The 11301-nt window shown below is 35.4% G+C and overlaps 1 long non-coding RNA gene across 1 annotated transcript; it reads left to right on the forward strand.

Annotated features, from left to right (window-relative positions):
* Positions 1-2642: 2642 nt before the first annotated feature.
* On the forward strand, positions 2643-6236 carry LOC104906272 (uncharacterized). The gene is made up of 3 exons (XR_791878.4): positions 2643-3415; positions 3494-3594; positions 5694-6236. It is a non-coding gene; the product is annotated as an uncharacterized LOC104906272 (long non-coding RNA).
* The last annotated feature ends 5065 nt before the right edge of the window (positions 6237-11301 follow it).

Raw genomic sequence — 11301 nt, forward strand, 5'->3', positions numbered from 1 at the left:
GAGATCATTACAAAACTCTATTTGTAGGGACCTTTCTTCTCGAGTTCCTCTCCACGATCTTGTCCAAGATCTTCTCCATTATCCCACGTAGCTTCAGCCACTTCTCCACAATGTATCCGTTGTGATAATTCCGTTGGCAGTTGGGCTTTCTTAAGCGTAGCCACTTCTCCACGTTCACACGCCTTATAAATAGAGTAGTTGTTGTGGTTCCTAAAATGTAGGAACTACTTCAACGATCTATTTTTAAGCGCATAATACTTTGGTTAGTTATTGGCGGCTCCTAGATTGTAGGAGAATCAAAGATGCTGCACACACTAACTAAACAAAATATTATGGAACCTTAATATATTAAATTTGTTACATCCATAATATTAACCGGATATCACAAATAACTTATAAACAACTTAATCTTGATTAAACACCTAATCAATTCTTCATAAGTTATTTAACATGTTATTTGTGAAATCTAAAAGTTAACTAAACTAATTAAAACTAAAAGAATAAATCTGACAAAATAAAATAAACAAAACAAGAAAAATAAATCTAAGACATATAAAATTACTTCTAACATAATAAACTAAAAACCAGATTTAATAAACTAAAATCACGTAAACTTTAATTATATGTCATTATCAAAATAGTGAAATGACAATATTCCCCCTTTTTTATTATGACAAATAATTAAGAAATTTTTTTAAGTTTTTATGTTTTTGAAAAAAAATCTAAAAAGACTAAGAAAATAAACTACACAAACTATCCACAATCTAACCTAGTTAAAACTCTACTGAGACTGGGAACAGGATCAGACTTGACTGGGAACAGGGATGAGAAAAATATACATAGGAACTAAGATAAAAAAAAATTGACACTCATATCTCTTCCCCCTTTGTCATTATCAAAACCAAGGATTGTACATGCAGCACTAGAGAGTCAACAGTCTAGGCAACAAGCAAGTTGCTCAAACATACATCTCATAATATTAGTCATCCAAACACAAAAAAAAAAAAGGCATGCAGAAAGCAACATTATAGACAGCAATAATCAGTCAATATGTAGAGTAAGGCAAAAGAAAGTGAAGAAAGTAAAGAGAAATTAAAAGTACTTCATGTGTCTCAGAAGAACACAAGAAGAGAAATCCAAAAGATTGTTTAATAATTACAGCAAAAAAAAAACTTGTTCAATTTGTCCAAAGTTAAGAGAAGTTAGGGTTTGGTTCTTTTGAAGAGAGAGGAGACCACATAATCTATCTTGAAGAGCACACCATCCACCTTGTTCCTGATCCCAGTATCAGCATTCTTGATGGCAAGCATTTGTTGTTGCTGCTGAGAGTCTAGAACATTGACAGTAGCTTCAATGGCATTGATCCTGGTGTGCAGAAGGGTCAAGGAGTCCTGAATTTCCCGGAGTAGCTTGTTAAGCCCAGTTGTAGAAAGTAATGGAAAATCCATAGCAGTAGAAGGGACAGGATCAGAATCTAGGTGAATAAATAATGTGTCACCTTGATCCTGCTCGTTCTGGAACTTGGACCCAGCCAACCTTTGGCTCTTCCTGACAGACCCACTGGGAACCCCTTCTTCATCCAACTTTCTCTTACTACCCACTTCAACCTTTATCGGAGTTTCTTCTCTCTCAAAATTTATCTTCCCATTTACCAACCTCAAGCTCAGCCTAGTCAGAGTTTCTTTTGTTAGATAATTTTATGGCTGAAGAGAAAAGGAGGGACTATGAGGCAGTTTAACTTTGAGGAAAGAAGATTTCCATAACCCACTTTGGTGTTATGGGTAATGCAGTGAGAGAGATGTGAAATTATCAAGGAGGGAAGGTTGATTTTTATGTTTTCAGCAAGGCAATACATAATGGAAAGATCTATTAGACTTGCCTGGGTTCTTTTGGAGGAACGGGGTAAAATGAAACGCCAAACCAATTGAAATAGCAGCTTATGAAATGGAGACAATTTTTTTGATCTAAAGATAAAGCATTAGAATTGTCGTTAAAGAAAGCAAGAATTTAAGCATTGGTAACTCCATTTATGTTCAACTTAGCCCCACCCTTAATGTAGTCCTTGTAACCCTCATGCGGAACATCAAACCATTCCCCCAGTTTCTTCTCAGTGATGGTAACTACAGACCCATTGACAATTGACACACACACACCCTCAGTTATGGTAAATCCAGAACAAAAAGCTTTCATCTCTTTTTCATAAAGACCCTCATCTATGCTAACAATTTTTAACCAATTCTGAAATTTCAAAATTTTCAATAACTCATTCCACTTAGACTTTTTGCACCATGCAATATCTAAACAAAAGCCCACAAGAAATTGTGAAGATTTTGTTTTCTTACCTCGTTTTGTAGGTACAGTATTCTCTTGTTCTTGATCGCTTTCAATCTCGTTTTCACCTTCTTCCTTTTTCGGAGAGAGAGAAACAGGTGCAGAGGATGCCGATTTTGACCCGGTAGAATCTGCGTCGTTCTTGGATGATTCTTGAGCACTTAATTCATCATGGGATGGTGTTTTCTCTTTTGGGAAATTTTCATGATCACCAGAATTTTGAGTTTTGGAAGACATGGTGACAGAGTTTTGGTGTAAGGTTGAAGATGAGGAAGAGGAGAGAGAGAGAGAGAGACTTGTGAGTTGATGTGAGAGGGAAATTATGAGGGGTCAGTGATTTGATGTGTTGGGTTTATAAAGTAATCATGACTCCGTGTGAAAAATAAATGGAGAGTTAGGTTTAATGAAACGGTTTATGGGTTTTTTGGAAGGCAATTAATGAAGTTTCTTCATTTAACAATAGATTAATTGAACGTGTAATTTTGGCCATAATTCAGATTAATGTTTTTAATTTTTGGATGGAAAGGTGTGAAAAGAAAAAGAAACAAGGAAATTTGGAGGTAAATTAGAAAAATGGAAAGAACAAAAATTTACTCTTGCATATGATAAAAATGTGTCCATAATATACAAACTACGTACATACCAAATATGTGCAAGCACTACTAGAATCCGGCCTTTTACCGACCACTTCTACCGACCGTCCAAAAATACGGTTGGTGATTATTTAAAAACCGACCGTTATCAAAGTGGACATTAAATACCGACCGTTATTATAAATCACCGACCGCTACAGTAATCTGTAGGTGATTACCGACCGTTTTAATTAAACACCGACTGCATAACTTAACCGTAGGTAATTACCGACCGACTTTCAAATATCACCGACCACTTTGCCGTCGGTGAATTACTACTGGTAGTTTCGGAATTTTTAACTCCCACGTTTCCCCTTTTCACTCTATCATAGTAATCAGTAACTAAAAATAACCCTAACATTGCCTTGGAGAAACTGACGCCTCCCTCTCCCTTCAGCATCATCGTCGCCGGTATTCCTTAATCTCCACAGTGTTCTCGTCGCCAGTTTCAGGTAATTTCACCGTCCTTGCTGAATTCGCGACATCTTCATCTTTTTTTAAAAATTCTGATTTCAATTGTAATTCTGAAGTTCTCTTGTGCACCTGCCGCATCACCATCGCTACGGGTCAACTGCACGTCTGCACAACCACTCACCATCGCTTCTTGGTTTGTTTCGCCAACCTACAACAGGTTTTTTCTTCTTCCCTCTTTCTTGGTCTAATATGAATTTATTCTCTTCTTTCTTAGTTTCTTGCAACCTTCATTCTAGTTTCATTGAAAATTCATGGATTTCATCTTAGCTAGTTGAGTGAATTATATTTAATTTCATGGTCTGTTATATTATTTTGTCATGAATATGTGAAAGAAATGTTCAAAGTGGCAGACACATAGAGGATGACAAAGTATTTTATTAGGAATAAAGCACTCTTAAGAATTCTTGGAGGTTATGCTCTGTTTGTAGAATGTGCGAATTTCACTGTTTGATTTATGAACTGCTATCTTAGAGTTGCTCAATTTTTTTTTTATTTCAGTTGCATGTCGTGATTGTGAAAAGATTAGTCATTAAATTTCTTTATGATTGTTACTGTGATTGTTATTTGGTTAGTTTTTTTGTTTGTTGTTTATTGTTTGATTAATTACTAAATACTATATAAATGGAGATTGCTGATTATCTGAATATTAAAACAAAGGAGATGAAAACAACTAGAACTATGAAAACTCAAATATTAAAACAAAGGAAATGAAAACTCAAATCTTCATCTAAAGTTGGCTAACAAAAATTAAAACAAATGAAGAAATACCTTTGAATTTCGGACCTTGCATTGTAATGTAAAATACCTATTTATAATTTATAATATATAATATATAATTTATAATTGCCTTGGAGTAAAAGATGTTTTGTACTTGCATAATAGTTGAGCCGATGAAGTAAACTGTTTAAGTATATTTGTGCTCAATGTTTTTTTTTTAATTTTAAACAACAGGAATCTATTTACTTCGCTTCCAACTTACATGAAACTTATAGGTACTATTATTTTGGATATATGTGATTTGATAACTTAAATGTAGTAGATAAAATAATTAAACACATTTCAGAAAAGCAAATTAAAAAAAGATTATGCATATTGTAAAGTATTATTATTTTAAATTGGTTAATGGGATAGACAAATTATCAAAAATGGGTGATCATATTGAAAAGAATTACAAATACGACATTACATAATTAGGTGAAAGCATATCTCAGAGTTATAATAACTGCATTATTAAAATTGATCTGTAGTTTTATAATTGGTGAGAACGAAAAACAAAGTGCGACAAGAATGAGGAAATGGAGTAAAATGAAAATGTTGTAACCAATAAGTATCACATGTGTTATAACATATTAACAAATTCGAACGCATAGTGTGTATATAAAGCTAATTTTGCTTTTTTTTAGCGCTTAGGTTCAAGTTTGAATATTTGTTGGGTGTTGGATTGAATACCTAGAAGCTTATAATCTATACTAGGCAAAAGAATTTGGACACAATTTGTTATTTCGAGGTTCGTGTCGAATCATGTAATTTGAATTTTTGGGGGATGGGGTCCATATGCATTCATGTGTATATGTCCCTATATCATTAATTTTATGTTTGACATATTAATATATTATAAGTATATAAGTAAAATTTCATCTTTTTTCTCTAAATCTTTGTAAGTATAGACTAATGGTGGTATATATAAAAATTGATATCCTGCATCGAATGATGATATTGTCACCACAGAGGAGCAGGGTGAAGGCGCGCGTTCTGCAAGCAATTAGTTGGACCCTACTACGCTATAGTAGAAAATAATTTTGACCCTTTATTTTTCCTACTATAATTTTTATTATTCATCTTAGTGCATGCTAATTATTTCTTAGTGTTTATAATATTCATTATCTTAAGCAATTGCATACACACGTATTCTCTCTTAAATGAAAGCAAGTCCTTGGTAGGTCTATTAGTACTGAATAGTGAACAAATGCAAATGCATACATATCCGACGTAATTCAAAATTTAACTTCATTACTGACTTTTCTCTTATTTGATATAACCTTTGCCATTATATGTAAATATCTATCCTTTTTATGTAATAAGAAATCGTTCTCATAAACATGTTACTCATATTAGCGTTTATAATATTCATCTTAGTGTTTATATTATTCATAATCTTAGTACATGCTAATTCTTTCTTAGTGTTATTAGCTTTTAATTGTAATTATATTACAAATTTTGTGTTGTATTGTAATTGTGTTTTTTTTCTCTCTAAAGTTTGACAATAACAAAGTCACTCGATCTATTACGGATTGATTCATGGCTTAGTTACAAGTGGTGATCTTCTTTACAAAAAATCATCAACCCGCACTAGTAGCTCTTCTAGTGTCTACACGCCTTCTATGCTTTCTCAGCTTTCAACTACCGTGGAGCAATATCAGCAACAATTAGCAGATCAAATAGCTGAATTTCAGAGGCAAAAAAATGAGTGGGAGATACATCGTCTCCAAACGGAAAAAGAAAGGAAAGAAGCAAAAAAAATACATGGAGGAGATGAAGACTACAATGGAAGAGTATTCTCAAATGATGACTCAGTGTGGAGGCACTTTCCCTTTCACCCAACCACGTGACCCACGTGATCCTTCTGGTGGTGGATCGGGATTTCCTTGTAGTACTTAGACTTATAGTCTTTTATATCAGCATATTATATATTTTTAGAAAAATGATGTTTAATTTTGGTTGTTGGAATTACTATTAGATCTATATTGTGGAGAGTATGATGTTTAATATATGTTGTAACAAACCTATTATTTTGATATGAAATGGAGGATTAGTTTATATTGTGGTAAACATAATGTTTTTTTTTATAGAAAATAATAGCAGATTACCGACCGCATAATGGTAGGCTTACCCATCTAAATACGATGTCTAACCTAACAAAAATAGTAGGTAAAATGTATAAAACGGTTGGTAATTACCTACCGTTATCTTTAAATTACCGACCGCCACATATCCGGTAGGTAAATACCAACACATTGCTTGTAGGTGATTACCTACCACATTTACCAACCGCATAGCAGTAGGTAATTACCTACTACCAAAAAACGGTCGGTAATCTCCAAAAGGTGGTAGGTAAAAATTTACCGTCCGACTTTCAGTTGGTGATCTGAAATTACCAACCACCCTTATACCAACTGATCATCAGCGACCGTTTTTACCGACCGTTTTTCATATTTTAGACCGATTTAGGCGGTCGGTAAAAGGCCGGATTCTTTTAGTGAAGGACATTAAGGGTAATATTCAGAGACATATGTGAGTCCTTATACTTGACCCTAGGTGTATGAAATTTAATTCATGAAGGTTGCAGGACATACTTAGTAAGAAAGAATTTGGGGGGAATCAACATCATGTGTACTTTTAAACAATTTTTATCATTCCTAGTTCCAAGCGTATCTTTTCAAACCTGTCCCTAGATAGAGGTTTAGTCAATATGTCAGCTATTTGATTTTCAGTAGGACAAAAATCAACTTTGACTATTCCCTTCTCTACATTGTCTTTTAGGAAATGATGTCTAATGTGAATATGCTTGACTCTAGAGTGATGAACTGGATCCTTGGAAATGCAAATAGCACTAGTATTATCACAGAATATAGTAACACACTTGAATTTTATGACAAAGCCACGTACCTGTTGCTTGATCCATAATATCTGAGAACAGCATGCAGCAGCTGCCACGTATTCAACTTCTGCTGTGGAAAGAGCAACAATGTTTTGTTTCTTTGAGCTCCAAGAAACCAAGCTTGATCCTAGGAACTGGATAATACCCGATGTACTTTTGCGATTCACCAAGTCTCCAGCATAGTCAGCATCGGAATAGCTTACTAGATCAAAGATGTCACTTCGAGGATAGAACAAACAAAGATCATCACTTCCTTTCAAATATCTAAGATCCTTTTGACAGCTGTCAAATGGGATTCCTTAGGATTTGATTGGAATCTTGCACATAAACCAACACTAAAGGATATATCAGGCCTACTAGCAGTTAGATAAAGTAAGGAACCAATCATACCTCTATAGAGTTTCTGATCTACGGACTTACCACTTTGATCCTCATCTAACCTTGTACCTGTTCCTATAGGAGTATGGTTTGTTTTGCTTGATCCTAGTCCATATTTTTTCAATAACTCCTTTACGTATTTTTGTTGATGGATCATTGTTCCTTTTTCAGTTTGCTTGATTTGCAAACCGAGAAAGAAGTTTAATCTCCCATCATACTCATTTCAAATTCACTACGCATTAACTCAGCAAATTCTTTACAAAGAGATTCGTTAGTTGCACCAAAAATTATATCATCCACATAAATTGAACCACTAGGATGTCTGTTCCTTTGGATCGAAGGAAAGGGTCCTATAACTTTGCCTCGTATAAAAGTCATTAGAAAGTAAGAATTTTGAAAGTCTTTCATACCATGATCTAGGAGCTTGCTTAAGCCCATAAAGAGCTTTATCTAGCTTATAGACATGATTGGAAGATCCGGTTTTCAAAACCAGGAGGTTGTTCCACATAGACGTCTTCAATCAAATATCCATTTAAAAAGGCACATTTGACGTCCATTGGTACAACCTAAAATCCATGAATGATGCAAAGGCAATCAAAATTCTTATTGCTTCTATTCTAGCTACAGGAGCAAAGTTTCATCAAAGTCAATACCTTCTTGTTGATTGTACCCTTTGGCTACGAGTCTGGCTTTGTTCCTTATGACTGTTCCATGTTCGTCTAGCTTGTTCCTGAAGACCCATTTTAGTCCAATCACCTTTTGGTTTTTAGGCTTGGTCTCAAGATGCCAGACCTTGTTCCTCTGGAACTCATTCAGTTCCTCTTGCATGGCGTTTATCCAGTCAGACTCCAGTAGGGCATCATTGTGATCTCGTGGTTCTGTCATAGACAAAAAGGCATGGAAAGCACATAAATTTTTCAGTTGGGATCTCGTTTGAGTTCCCTTTTCAATATCACTTACTATTAAATCCAATGGATGGGATTTCAAGTGTTTCCAGGTCTTGGTTCAAATCTTCTTGTCTCTGCTCCTCCATTTGAGGAGCTTCATTCGTCTTGTCTACTGGATGAATTTCTGGTGCCTGTTCCTCCTGTATAACAGGATCAGGAACAGCTATCTCTTCTTCAGAAATATGCTTTTTGTCGGTTCCTGCAGGTGTTAGTTCCTCATCAATGTTTACTGACTCCTCAATACGAGTCAGTCCTATTTCAAAGTCATTTTCATGACTTGGTTCCTGCAGAGAGTTAGTTTCATCAAAAATAACATGGACACTTTCCTCAACACACATTGTTCGTTTGTTGTAAACTCTATATGCACTACTTAAAGCATATCCAATAAAAACAGCCTCATCGCTTCTAGCATCAAACTTTCCTAAATTGTCTTTACCATTGTTATGTACAAAGCATTTACAAGCCAAAGATTCTAAAGTAGAGATATTGGGTTTTCTTCCTTTGAAGCTCATAAGGGGTCTTCAAGACAATAGGTCTTAGCATGACTCTATTGATTATGTAGCATGCCGATTCACTGCTTCAGCCCAGAAATTCTTCGGAAGATTGCTTGCTATGATCATTGTTCTTGCCATGTCCTCCAAAGTGCGATTCTTCCGTTCTACCACGCCATTTTGTTGTGGAGTTCTAGGAGCTGAGAAGTTGTGATCAAGACCTTCATTTCTGCAAAACTCATCAAATTTGGAGTTTTCAAACTCCTTACCATGATCAGAACGCAAGTGCTTAATTTTAAAACCACTTATTCTTTGAGTTCTTTTTGCAAAGTTAACAAATTCATCAAATGTTCATCTTTGCTATGAGAAAAATAACCCAAGTGTATCTTGAAAAATCATCAACTATTACAAGCACATATCTCTTACCAGATCGACTTTGGATTCGAACAGGGCCACACAAGTCCATATGAATCAATTCAAGGGACTTTGTGTGCTTACCATTTTCTTTGATTTGAACGAGGATCTAACTTGTTTACCTTTTGCACAGGTCCACAAACTTCATGGTTTGAGACTTTGATAGTTGGTAATCCAACACCAAGTCCTTACCACTTAGCTTCTGGAGTAATGCCATACTTGCTGACCACATCTTTTATGCCAAAGAAGTGGTTCATTGTCGACGGCACTTAAACAGTTAGATTGTTCCTAGGAACAAGGTTGAGATCAACAACGTAGGTGTTCCCTTTCCTTGTTCCTTCTAGAATTTTGGTACCTGTTCCTGCATTACTTACTACACAACATTCATCAGTAAAATTTACACTGTTCCCTTTGTCGCAAAATTGAGAAATACTAAGCAGATTATGTTTTAAACCCTCGACCAAAAATACATTGTCTATGGAATGTGACTTAGACTTTCCTACCTTCCCTATTGCAACTATTTGCCGGTAAGATTGTCTCCGAAGGTCACAGTTCCTCCATCATAGGCTGAAAGCGAGAGAAATTTCTCTTATCTCCTGTCATGTGTTTAGAACAACCGCTATCGAGGTACCACAGGTTGTTCCCCCTCACTTTAGCCTGTATCAAAGCAATCAGTCAGTGGTAGGAACCCAGTTTGACTTGGGTTCCTCTGTCGGGCTGTATTTCTCTTAACTTTCCAAACTTGTTTACAAAGTGGGTGTTCATTTCAATATGTTCTTCTCTGGAGGAATAGTCAGACACTAAGTGTCCACTGTTCCCACAGTAAGAGCATATTCGGCTGCTTGGAAGATCAACATATTTTTCATTTTGTTTTTCTTCTTGTGATTGAAACCTAACCCACTTCTTCCTTCATTTTATATTTTTGTATCCACTTACTGGATCAGGAAGAGTCGTTCTTGAAGATTCCATTTTCTCTTTAAGTACCAGATATTTACTCAAAACTTTTTCATGTTCGAATTTTAACTTTTCGAACTCGGATCTGGTATTTATAGAGGAACTGGTTCCTTCAGGAACGAATAGTTTCAATTCAGCCATTTCCATATTCAAGAAATAATTTTCATTTTTAGCATTTTCAAAAGCTTCTCGAATACGTCGGTTTTCATCAAAGACTTCAAAGAATCTTTCCTCAATGTTTGCATTCACTTTTTAAACCAATTTGAATGCCTTTGGTGACTTCTAAGGCTTTTTCTAAATTTTCTTCTCTAACACAAATGGCCTTGTAGTCATCCAAAGTTTCCAAAAGTAGTTTTATTAATTGATTCTTTGAAAGTTCTTTTAACTCTTCTTCAATAACATTTATGCGTACCTTGTTGTTTGGCAAGTCTTCTTCCTTGGTCTGTTTTTGCCATGAGACAAAATGAGCTGTCTCCTCTTCTGGTTGTTCCTGCTCCTCGTCTGAATCGATTCTCCCCGGCAGCTACCATGCCCTTCTCATATCAACTTTTGAGAAAGGTTTTTGCTGTTCATTTCCCTTCTCCTTGTACTTTCTTTTGCTCTTTTCATTTTCCAAGAAAGGGCATTCCTTTATGAAGTGATCCAGACTTCCCCGCTTGTGACAGCTTAACTTTCCTGGCTTTTTCAAGTTCTTCCCTTTGTAGTTCTTATTGAAGAACTTTTTGAATCTTTTCACGATCAGTGCTGCCTCTTCATCATCAGTTTCTGAATCCTCTAAGTCATCGGACTTGAGAGCCAATGCCTTAGGCCTATTAGAGTCAACTTCATGAGTTCCTAGATGGATTTCATGAGTAACAAGGAACCGGAAAGTTGTCTCGATATTGAATGTGGTGAAATCTTTTGTTTAAGCAGGGAGTACCTTTGCCATCCATTTTTCATCCTGAGGAAGACTTCGTAGAACTTTTCGTACTTGTTCCTCGGAGTGATGACTTTCCTAGAGATTCAAGTTCATTAATGATGTT

The sequence above is a fragment of the Beta vulgaris genome, chromosome 2 (assembly GCF_026745355.1).
Source record: "Beta vulgaris subsp. vulgaris cultivar EL10 chromosome 2, EL10.2, whole genome shotgun sequence".
NCBI classification, from domain to species: domain Eukaryota; kingdom Viridiplantae; phylum Streptophyta; class Magnoliopsida; order Caryophyllales; family Amaranthaceae; genus Beta; species Beta vulgaris.